Below are 11,530 nucleotides of genomic sequence, written 5' to 3'. Positions count from 1 at the left end.
AAGCTCAAGAAATGGGGCTATGATGATGGAGGTCTGTCATGATAGCTGCATGTTCTGATACAACTCCCAAAAATCCACCTTAGAAGCCAGACAGTGCCACTAGCATAGGAATTACTGAAGCAGTAGGGAGAGGAGTAGTGAGTGAAAAAGTATCCACCTTTCCTGACAGCAAGGTGCTTTGGGATAGGTAGCCACAGGGACATTCCTATTGTGTCCCATCACAACTGCTTATTGCAAAATGCCTTGCTGCTGGGAAAGGGATGGATGCCTCTTCACTTACCACCTCACTGCCCAGTGTCTTGGAAAGCCCTATTTTGGTGATGCTGCCTGGCTTCTAAGATGGGGTTGGGGGGCTGTTTGGTTTGTTTCATTGGTGCAGTCACTATAAACATGAATTCCAATATTTATGATGCCGTACATCTAGCTTACAACAGTATAAATACTGAACAGGATGCCAGACAGCATTGTTGTTAATATGTATTAGGAATTTTCAGGTGACTGAGCTTTGAGTAAAGGACAGGCTGTCTCCTTGGTAACATGAACAAGACATGTTTCATACAGGCTAAGCCACCTTCTAGCTTTCTTTGTCTCTTCTCTCCCAAATTGTTGTCTCCCTTTTCCCTTTTTTTTTTTGTTTTCATGTACTATGTATCCTGTTCCTGCTCTCTTTATTGGCCTCCCCCACACATTCCAGTTATGAAGTTACTCCTCTCTTAATCCCTTCCTTGAGACCTACTTCTTCAGCAAAGCTTTCTCTTAGTCACAACAGCTTTAGAAAGTTCAATGGGCTACTCCAACTAAGGCGGCATCCATAGTGCAGAAATAATCAGGTTGACACCACTTTAAGTGCCATGGCTCAATGCTATGAAATTCTGGGAACTGTAGTTTTGTGAGCCCTTTACCCTTCTCTGTCAAAGAGCTTTGGTGCCACAAGAGAGTACAATGTCCAGAATTCCATAGGATGGAGTCATGGCAGTTAAAGTGGTGCCAAACTGGATGATTTCTACAGTGCAGATGTAACCTAAGTGTGCACAAAATTGCAGATGAACCATTTAGACCAGGCTTTGTCAGTGTGTGGCTCTCTCGATGTTGGTGGGCAACTTCTGTCTCCCATAACAATGGTGAGGCATTCTGGGAATTGCAGTCCAGTAACGTCAGGAGGCTCAGCCTTGAATTTAATTTTTTTTAAAACTTCCTACATTGAACTTTAAAAATGTTTTCAGTATGAGTGATTACAAAGCCTATAGATGCTGAGTTTCAACACAGAAGTAGATTTCCCTGTTCCTGCTTGTATATTGTGGATGTCTGCTTTGAGGCATGCAGACATGCTCTAGAGGAAGAAGAATATGTGTTTGATTTATTAATATATACAGTGCACCTGCGCTGAAACGCTGAAAGCCGTACGACCGAACAGGCAATGGTGTGTGCGCCGTGCCGTGTGCACAAGCTCCATTGTTTTCAATGGGGCTCAGGCATACACAGTATTTGCCTTACATGGGGGGGGGGGGTCTGGAACAGATCCCCACATAAGGCAAGGGCACACTGTACATGCATACCTCATCTACGATGTCTGCTTTGAGGCAAGCAAACACATTATAGAGTGAAGGAATATGTGTATTTTTATTGATTTATTTATGTATACATATGTGCAGATTTAATTTATTAAATCTTCAGCTAATTATTGTTGGCAGCCCAGGTGCTAAATATGTTTAGTAGCAAGATGTTATGTTTTTATCTGCTGTACATTTTGCACTGGAAAGTAACATTCCCAGGAATGGTGAATAATAGTAACAGGAAAAGTAGTATTGCTGTTAGAACTTTCATATATCAGACATTTACCACTTTCAGCTGCTTCTGTCATCTTGAGCCCTACTCAAAATCCAGAGCAAGTTATTTTAAAATAAAATAAAATATAATAAAAAATTATATAGATAGGAATAGTTTTATCCTGGCCCCAGATTTCTTTATTTTGTTAACCAAAAGCCCTTGTATATGTGTGGACTTCACTTCCAGTGGCTACAAACACATGTGGGTTTCCCATATCAGCTGCTCCTAAGGGAAATTACCTGATTCTGTACCTTACTTCCGCTCCCTGTGAAGGTAGGTGCAGTAAGTGGGTGTATTTGGCATTTGGGGTGCCATCAGTAGTCTCCAGAGAAGTTGAGATCAGGGTTTAAAGGAATAGTATTTTTCTATGATTCGTATGTTCACTTTTTCTGCAGCTGTTTGGCATTACAGTTACAGTCTAAGATACTGACCATCTGGAATCAAAGCTAAAAAAATGGAATAAATTTAAAACAAGGATACTATGTACCTACCTGTCATTGCTATTTGATGCTTTAATGCCATTTAATGCAATCAATCTATCTCCCTTTTGCTTTTGGACTTGAATTCATGAAAAAGCCCTCCTTACTGCCTATGTAAGTGCTTGTTGATGTTTAATAAAGGAGAATGCAACATTTTGAAGAGTGCTTGTTATTACTTATCCATCTTATGCACAGAATTCCTGTCCCTGCACATGGCTCCTTTTAATTATGAATGGTGGATGGGTAGATGCCTCAGAAAGTTTAAAAAATTTGCATTTATATTGCTAGGCTGAGGACTTCTTGCCTAATTGATTTGATATGCACTGGGCCCTTGATATTCACTGAGATTTAGTTCCAAGACCCCCCCCCCCCCATGGATAACAAAATCCATGGATGCTCAACTCCCATTAAATGCAAATGTATAGTAATATGTATAGTGTCCATTATAGAAAACAGCAAAATGCTTTTTGGAATTCATATTTTTAAAAAATATTTTCAAGCCATGGATGGTTGAATCTGTGAGTAGAGAATCCATGGATATGTAGGGGTCAGTTTCTTGGGTCATTTGTAACTAGTTACAATAGTTACAAAATTAAGGTAGCCTCTTGGTTGAAGTCATTTAGATCTGGGGATGGGCAATATAAATGTAATAGCCTTCTAAATGTTGTTGGACTACAACATGGCCCAGTATTCCTTCTCATTGTTTTTGCTGGTTTGGGTTGGTGGGAGTTGAAGTCCCAAAGGCTGCAATTTGTCCATGCCTGATTTAGATCACAGAACAACTGAGCATGTGAGGAATCAGGACAAAAGGGTGAACTTATACGCTTGTGCCCTTTCACATTAAAAAATTGTAGCACTATGATTCCATTTCAACTGCCATCGCCACCTTTTATGGAACACAATCACTGTATTTTGTTGGCAAGATTTATTCTGGAGAGGTTTGCTATGGCCTTTCTCTAAGACTGAGAGTTGACTTTTCTAAGACACCCAATGGGTTTTCATGGCTCCATAAGGATTCAAATACTAGACTCCCAAAGTCCTGATCCAACGCTCAGACTGTTACATCATGCTGGCTCTGTAGAACTGGTGTTGTTCTGGGCCTTCAGATTATTTCTGATTTATGGAGAACCTATCATGGCATTTTCTTGGTAAGATTTGTTCAGAGGAGGTTTACCATTGCCTTCCCTTGAGGGTGAGAGTGTGATTTGCCCAAGGTTACCCAGTGGATTTCATGACTGAATGGGGGAGTTGAACCCTGGTCTCCAGAGTCATAGTCCAGCACTCAAACTTCTACATCACGCTGGCTCTCACCCCTCCTTAAATTGCATATCCCAGGATTCCATAAGTTGTTCCCATGGAAGTGAAATTATAGAATTATAGTGTTAGAATTGTGTTGTGAAAGGATCTCTTATCTGCTGATAGTGCATCTGCCCTTCTTAACTGGGCACTGCAGTATCTTCACAGGCTAGTGACAAAGTATATGTTTGATTTATGCGACTGACAGATTGTTATAGTGCTGGGCCAAAAATGCCTTTGTCTAGTTCCTCTGTATATACTGTGAGCTGTGTTTTATGATGATGTTTACTTTAAAACAGTGCTTCCCAACCCTAGGAAATATTTGGTTAATGTCCACACATTAATGTCCACACCTTCTACAAAAATAATACCACATTTAAAGATGAAAAAGTCTAATTTCTTATTTTTAAACCACAAATTGAACCATACATTTCTGTGGGTGAACAAACTGAACTTTTTTAAAAAAAGGTTTTAACTCAAGAGCATAAAATGTAAATTTAAATTGAGCAATTCAATTTTAGTCAGAAAAAAAATGGTAAAAATCATATTGCAAAATTGTAAAATTTTCTCCCTTTGATCAGATGAACAATGAGACTACTATCTATGCAACACAACCACCTATGACCACTTCCCAAGGCACTTTGGCAGCTGGCTCATGACTTGTCACTCAAGGACACAAACCACTCTTTGTTCAACCCCCTGAAATTCCATCTTGCACCCCAAGTTGGGAACCCTGGTTTAAATGATCGTCATCGTTGTCTTTGTGGCCTGGAATCGTTTCAATAAGCAGTTAATTGTAACTAGGATTTTTGTACTGTTACAGACTTAGCACTAGATGGCCTACATGGACTGTTTTATACAACCTCTGCTCTGCTATGCAACCCAAAACTTCTGTGAGGGTGTAAAGCAATTTTCATGTAAGCTTCAGATATTTTTCATACTAAATATAATTTTTATTTTTGTGTCAAGTAATGTTTCCTTGTATTGTGAAGTGACTCAGTAAAAAACAACAATAATAGGCATATAAAAAAGTAAGAACACTGGAAAACACTGAATTCAGAAGTGTGTTACTATTAATAAGTGCCACAATATAGCAAAGAACACTTTTAAGTCCTGGAGACTTTCAGTGTGATAGATGTACCTAAACTGTCTACATCTTAGAAGTAAGCTCTACTAAATTTTGTTTTAATCTAGTTGTGAGCCAACCTGAGGCCCACTCTAGGAGAAAGAGGATATAAATCAAATATTACTGAAGACAATGTGTGTGAGGTTACACACTTATTTCATTCCCCTTGGAACTCACAGGGGTTCAAGTTGGTTGGTTGCTTTCTGAAATTATACAAAACATCAACAGTTCTGCATGCAGTGAATATATTATGATCATGGTTTCAGCAAATGATGAAACATACACATACATATGCTGGTAATCTGTCACATTCATGTCTGGACTGTTTGTATGTGTTTAAATACTTACAGAATTGTGAATATGATGTAGGGTTTATTGTGCTAGTTAACATTGTCCCTTCCTTTTTTAATGATGTCTTTTGCCATTGTTTTTATTCTTGTGTCTTATTTAGAATGTTTGTTTGAAAGAATTGTGATATAACAGATTCTAATATAATTGTTATATGTAGTTAACTAATACAGGCATAGATTTTAAGAAGAGTATGTTATTTTTGAGGGGTCATTAACTGTAAGTGTATGCCAGGTACGTCTTGACTCAAGATACCATAATTAATGACAGAAGAGGCATCGAGGTTAGATTGGAATTCTTACTATATAAACTGACTGTTAGTGTTAGGCTGTGGGGCAAGAAATAGGAGAAGTATTGTTATTTTGTATAAATCTAGATTCTGATGTTAGTATTGGGCTACAGTTGGTACTTTATTAATATGTACATTTTGAATATTATTATGATTATATAAGCTTTTTTACTTCAGCTTTTTATTTGAAGGAAATATTGGATGGCAAAAAAATTCACATTGGACACTGATGAAGACTACTAATCCAAACAGATCTGGCACTTGTTTAAATAAACAATTTGTGAGACTTTTGGTTATCTTTTTTTCCTTCAGCAAATTATTTCTGTCCTATGGACCTTTGCTATATATAGTGTGGACTGTTAGTGTTATTGAATAATACTAAATAACATTTTAATTATAAATAATTAATACTTAATATTTTACTGTTTTATTATATTTGTTATATACCTTTATATACAAATAGAGACATTTTATGTTTTAACTTCTTTTGTTATCTCAGTGACTTAGCTTCCATTTTTTCCTTTTTTCCTGTTCTGTTTATGTATGTATATATAGCACTTTGGGAATATAATGCCTGAAGACTTCGCTATCTCTTATCTTTAGATAAGTATAATTGTTCCTGCACAACACTAACATTGTTGAACCTGTTGGAAACTTCCATAAACATGTTTTTGGGAAATTTTAGACTTGGTCTTAGTTCATCAAGAATAAGCAATAAAAACATTGAGTCATGTCAGTGTGGCAAAGGTTGGTATGCTGTCTAATTTATTGAAGTGGAAAGGAGAACAAAGATACTGAAAGGCATGTATCTGATGTCTCATCCTCATTCCGATGAAATCAGCTGTTATCTATGAAAGCTTAGGTGGTTCTACCAGTTGCCACAGGACTATCTAGCCTGAATCTTATTTGTTAACATTAACTAAAGTAGGCTCATTGAATCCACTGTTGAGTAAATCCAACGAATCTTGCCGAGAAAATCTAGGATAGACTTGTTATAAGTTGAAGTTGACTTGAAGGTACACAACAACATTAAACCTCAGGTGCCAGGAAGGGGGGGGGGGAAGGCATTGAGTGAGTTATGGGGTATTTTCTTACCTATCACATTATGTTAGAACACACCTGATAGCATCTGATTTTGGGGTAGGATAAAGCCTGGTTAGTACTTGAGAAACTGTCAGATAAAACCAGAAAATTCCAGGTCTGTAAAAAAATCCTACCTGAAATACTGGAAAGCTGCTGCCAGTCAAAGTTGACAACACTGATCTAGCTGGAGCAATGGTCTTATTCGCAATAAGGCAGCTCCCTGTGTTATTCATTGGAATTCTAATGTACTGATGATTATCACTATTAGGGTCAGAGGTAGGGTTTAGGGTACACTACTTCTATTTCCTGACCACTAAGATTTCCAACACCTCCCTTGCTGCTGCTATGGGGTCAATTTAAATCTTCGGGGTTTTTTCCCCCAGCATTACAATGAATTGAAAAACAGGAGCAATCTCTCCCCCACCTCTGCTATTTTTTTCTATTAAAAAAAAAAACCCAAACAAATCCTGTGCATGGAAAGTGACTGACATTGCTTATAGCTCTTCAGGTGACAATATTTTAGAATTCCTCCTGTAATTTGCTGTGGATTCTGCAATTAAAGGTGACTGCAGGATTAATATATCTTGTCAGGATGTATCAAGGCTAAACCCTTCCCGAATTTTATGAGTCCATTTTTTTATGATTATAATAGCTGATGCATAGCTGGAAACAGCTTAAATTGGTGATTAATTATGTGAACAGTAATTAAAAAGAAATACAATCTTCCAATTTAACTACTAGCACCTTTTCAGATTGCTGTTTTCCCCTATTTTTACTGTACAGGTGATTGATAAATTATAATCTAGGTCTTCCTAAGTAAGGAAGAAAAATTAAAGCAACTTATTGAGGTAATTTTAAATTGGATTGCACCGGATTGCAATTAAACTTTGGGATGTTTCTTCTGCTTAATTAAATGTCTGACAAGATGTGCCTAATGACACTTCTCACCAATCTTCATTTTATTTGTTTGTGTGGATTTTTGTTAAAGGGACATCTCCTGAAAGATATACAAGCCATCTGTTTGCTTTGGCTGATTCACTGTTACCACATTACCCTAGACATCCTCAACTTACTGTATCAAATATAGACATTTCTGGAGTCAATTCTAAAAAGTCATGTGACAAATAATACAAAGGCAAGCTTACCTGTGTCACCAACATGTTACACAACACACCATGGCTGAAATCCTGCATGACTCAGCATAATAAATCCACATGCAGAACTATACTGCAGTCATTCATGCCCCCTAAAAACAACAATTTACTAGAGCGCATCTGCTGTCCCCCATAGCCATCCCATGCTTGATGGAAAGTGGGGAACAGGAAGAGATCAGAGAAGTGTCTGGCTGTGTCCCTGTAGCCAGATGTGAAATGATGACACCATCCACTATGATCTGCCAGGATCCCTTGGAGGTCTCTGTAAATGATGAATTTTGGATTTTGCATCTTGCTTTGAGAACATAAATAGATGTTTCTCAAATCAAAGCAAAGCTAAAATAGCAGAAAACAAGAAAATAAACCAAATGAGGCACATGAAAGGCTTATGCAAACAAAGGCATTTTGAGAGGGCATGAAAACATTGCAGAATTGACACCAGTTGACCCTCTGTTGAGTCAGTATTCTTTAACTAGGGCACAGTAACTGGAGGATCTCTCCCTTGTTTAATCATATTGTACCTGAGTAGCTTGGAGAAGACTTTACAATTATGACATTAACTTATGAACGGGCTGATGTTGGGAGGATCACACCTGCAGATCTTTAAAAGTCTTTGGTATATACCTAAGTTCTTCCACTTTATGGAAGTTTGATGTTTGATAGGGGTCAAGATCCTATATCAAGGAGACAAGGTGTAACTTTACACTCATGGAGTTACATCATGGTTGCATACTGTAACATGGCACAATTGTGTGACCTACTGTGCAATGCATGGCACGGATGTGCATCTATGAGCAAAGACATGCAGATCCATTCACAATTATGTGACCTACTGTGCAATGCATGGCACGGATGTGCATCTATGAGCAAAGACATGCAGATCCATTCACAATGTACAGCCATGTGCAACGGCACCATATGTGCAAATATACTTCTACAATCTTGTAGAAGTACAACTTGTTTTGTATCGAGAAAAAGGCCTAACTGCTTCCATAAGAGAAAATACATGTGCATAAGACACCAACAGGACTCTGGTCAGGCTCCCAACCAAAGACTTCAGAAAAAGGAAAACTCAGTCAGACCTGAGACCATCTGTCTATTGGCAAGCAGCCAATATAACCGAGCGCACAATATCAAGAGAGACAACTCTGGGAAACCCAACTGCCTGTCTCTACCATCTCCTGTAGCCACAAATATTCTAATGCAAGCTTGGTTGTACATTTTCTTTATTGCCCCCCAAAATACAAACTATGGGATGGTTTTAAGCACAGACAGTAAGGGTGAGTGCATATCTTTTGTGTGGCATGATGACAGGGAAACTCCATGAAGTTCTCTTATTGGTGTCAGTAACAGGACTACTGCAAAAAAGTAGCAGGGAATCATTCAGCAAAAAAGCCAGTTCATTCAATTTTTCCTAATTTCTAATTGCATTCACTTTCATTGCTACATGTAAATCAGTGTAAATGACATTAATGGTAGAGCACAAGCTTCTTCAGTTTTGCTTTTCCTGGAAATGTTATACTGTATTTGTGTCCTTTTAAAAATAAGCCCATCCAGTTACATACTCAGTCTTTCATCTTTTATTTTTTAAGTGCAGATAGTGATGTAGTGGGTGGTCACAAGTGTCACAACAAAACATTTGCCCCTTGCTGTGATGTTAATTAAGTTTCTAGGGGTCAGTTTTACTCGTGCCACTTGCCTCCCCTTCATAATGCATGAAGCATTTGAAAATCTTTAAAATAATTTTTGTAAGCAACACTTAACTTGTACAGACTCTACTAAGGAATACAGGAAACTAATTTTACCAAATCAGATTGTTAGTCCACCAAGACCAGTACTATCTATCCTAACTGGGAGTGGATTTCAGGCAGAGCTCCTGCCCATCACTTGCTCCCTGCTCTTTTTAGCTGGTAATGTCAAAAATTGAATCAGGGACTGTGCCTATGAAAAGTAGAGAAATGCTCCCTCCCCAAATGAAAATGTCAGATAAAAAGCCTCACATTCACCTCTTCAGTGTTATTACCAGTGTTCCCAGTAACTGAGCTACCCAGCAAATGCAAATTCTGACATGGAAGCTATGTTTTTGATACTTTTATGTTTTCAGAAGGAAACCCATACATCCAACTGCTAGGGACTATTTACATGTGTGCCTCAGACCTTCAGTGCATAGAATATTCAGATGTCTTCTATAGCACGTGGCCCAGTCAAGGCACTGCTGAAGCCTCTTGGGCCTCCTCTTGATGTGAATTGATATAAATTGAATGGTCTCTCCCTGCACAAGTAAGATGGCACTTTTGGGCAAACTGTCTTTCAAGGAGATATATTTGCTAGCACTGTTTTTCTCATTGAGAAACACTTTTGAGGGTTTGAAGATTTGTCAGAACATAGTTTAAAGTCCACAGTTCTAGGCTGTTTTTTCTAGACCCATTTCAAACTGGCTTCCGGGCGGGCTATGGAGTTGAGACTGCCATGGTCGCCCTGGTTGATGATCTCAGTCTGGGCATGGACAGGGGTAGCGTGTCCCTGTTAGTGCTTTTGGACATCTCAGCGGCTTTCGATACCACTGACCATGGTATCCTTCTGGAATGCCTGAGGGAGTTAGGTATCAGGGGCACTGCGCTCCAGTGGTTCCGTTCCTACCTCTCGGGTAGATTCCAGATGGTGCAGCTGGGGGACGTGTGCTCCGATAAGAGGGCACTTACATCTGGTGTCCCTCAAGGAGCCATTCTGTCCCCCATGCTATTTAACATTTACATGAAACTGCTGGGAGAGATCATCTGGAGACACGGGGCACGGTGTTATCAGTACGCTGATGACACCCAAATGTGTTTCTCTGTGTCTCCGACTGATGCAGTGACTAGGGATGGCATCTCTCCTCTAAATGCCTGTCTGGAGTCGGTAATGGGCTGGATGAGGGAAAACAGACTCAGTTTGAATCCAGAGAAAATGGAAGTACTTGTGATAGGTTCTCCTGGCCTGGGGAAGGAAATTTGTCCACCTGTCCTGAAGGCGGTCATGCTCCCCTTGAAGGACTCTGTTCGCAGTCTGGGGGTGCTTCTGGACTCGTCACTTCACCTCACATCTCAGGTGGATGCGACAGTCAGGAGCACTTGTTATCAGCTTCGGCGGATACGCCAGCTGCGACCCTACCTGGGCCGGGGGGACCTTGAAACTGTGGTACATGCTCTGGTAACCTCTTGGCTGGATTTCTGCAATGCGCTCTACATGGGGCAACCCTTGTACCAAACCCAGAAGCTACAATTAGTTCAGAACATGGCAGCGAGGTTGGTCACTGGATGCTCCAGGACCAGCCACATAACACCTGTCTTACAAGATCTACATTGGTTGCCCATTTGCTTCCGAGCGCAATACAAGGTGTTGGTTATCACCTATAAAGCCCTAAATGGCTTGGGCCCAGGGTACTTGAAGGACTGCCTCTCCCCATACAATCCGCCCCGCACTCTCAGATCGGTTGGGAAGCAATTGCTAAGGGTTCCCAAGACAATATACACCTCGTCTTCTCAAAGGGCCTTTTCTGTCTCGGCCCCGCACATCTGGAACTCTCTTCCTGATGAGCTCTGCTCTGTTACCTCCCTTGACCTGTTTATGAAGAAGCTGAAGACCTACCTCTTCCAACAGGCTTTCCCCCATGCGTTGTGACATCTGTTCTCTCCCCATCACATTGCACTTTCAAGCTAGTTTGTTGTTGGTTTTAATGTCTGTAATTTTATTCTGTTTTTAACATGGTGTATTTTTTATGATATTTTATGATTTTGATACTGTTGTAAATTGTACGATGTTTTGTACCCTTGTTGTAACCCGCTTTGATCTCTTTTTGGAAAAGCGGGCAATAAATAAACAGTATTATTATTATTATTATTATTATTATTATTAGGCTGCTTTAGACTGAAATCAAAATCATTCCACA

The sequence above is a fragment of the Sceloporus occidentalis genome, unplaced genomic scaffold, assembly GCF_023333645.1.
Source record: "Sceloporus occidentalis isolate IW3139 unplaced genomic scaffold, rSceOcc1.0.p SCAF_3, whole genome shotgun sequence".
In the NCBI taxonomy this organism is placed as follows: domain Eukaryota; kingdom Metazoa; phylum Chordata; class Lepidosauria; order Squamata; family Phrynosomatidae; genus Sceloporus; species Sceloporus occidentalis.
This window is presented reverse-complemented; position numbering follows the sequence as displayed.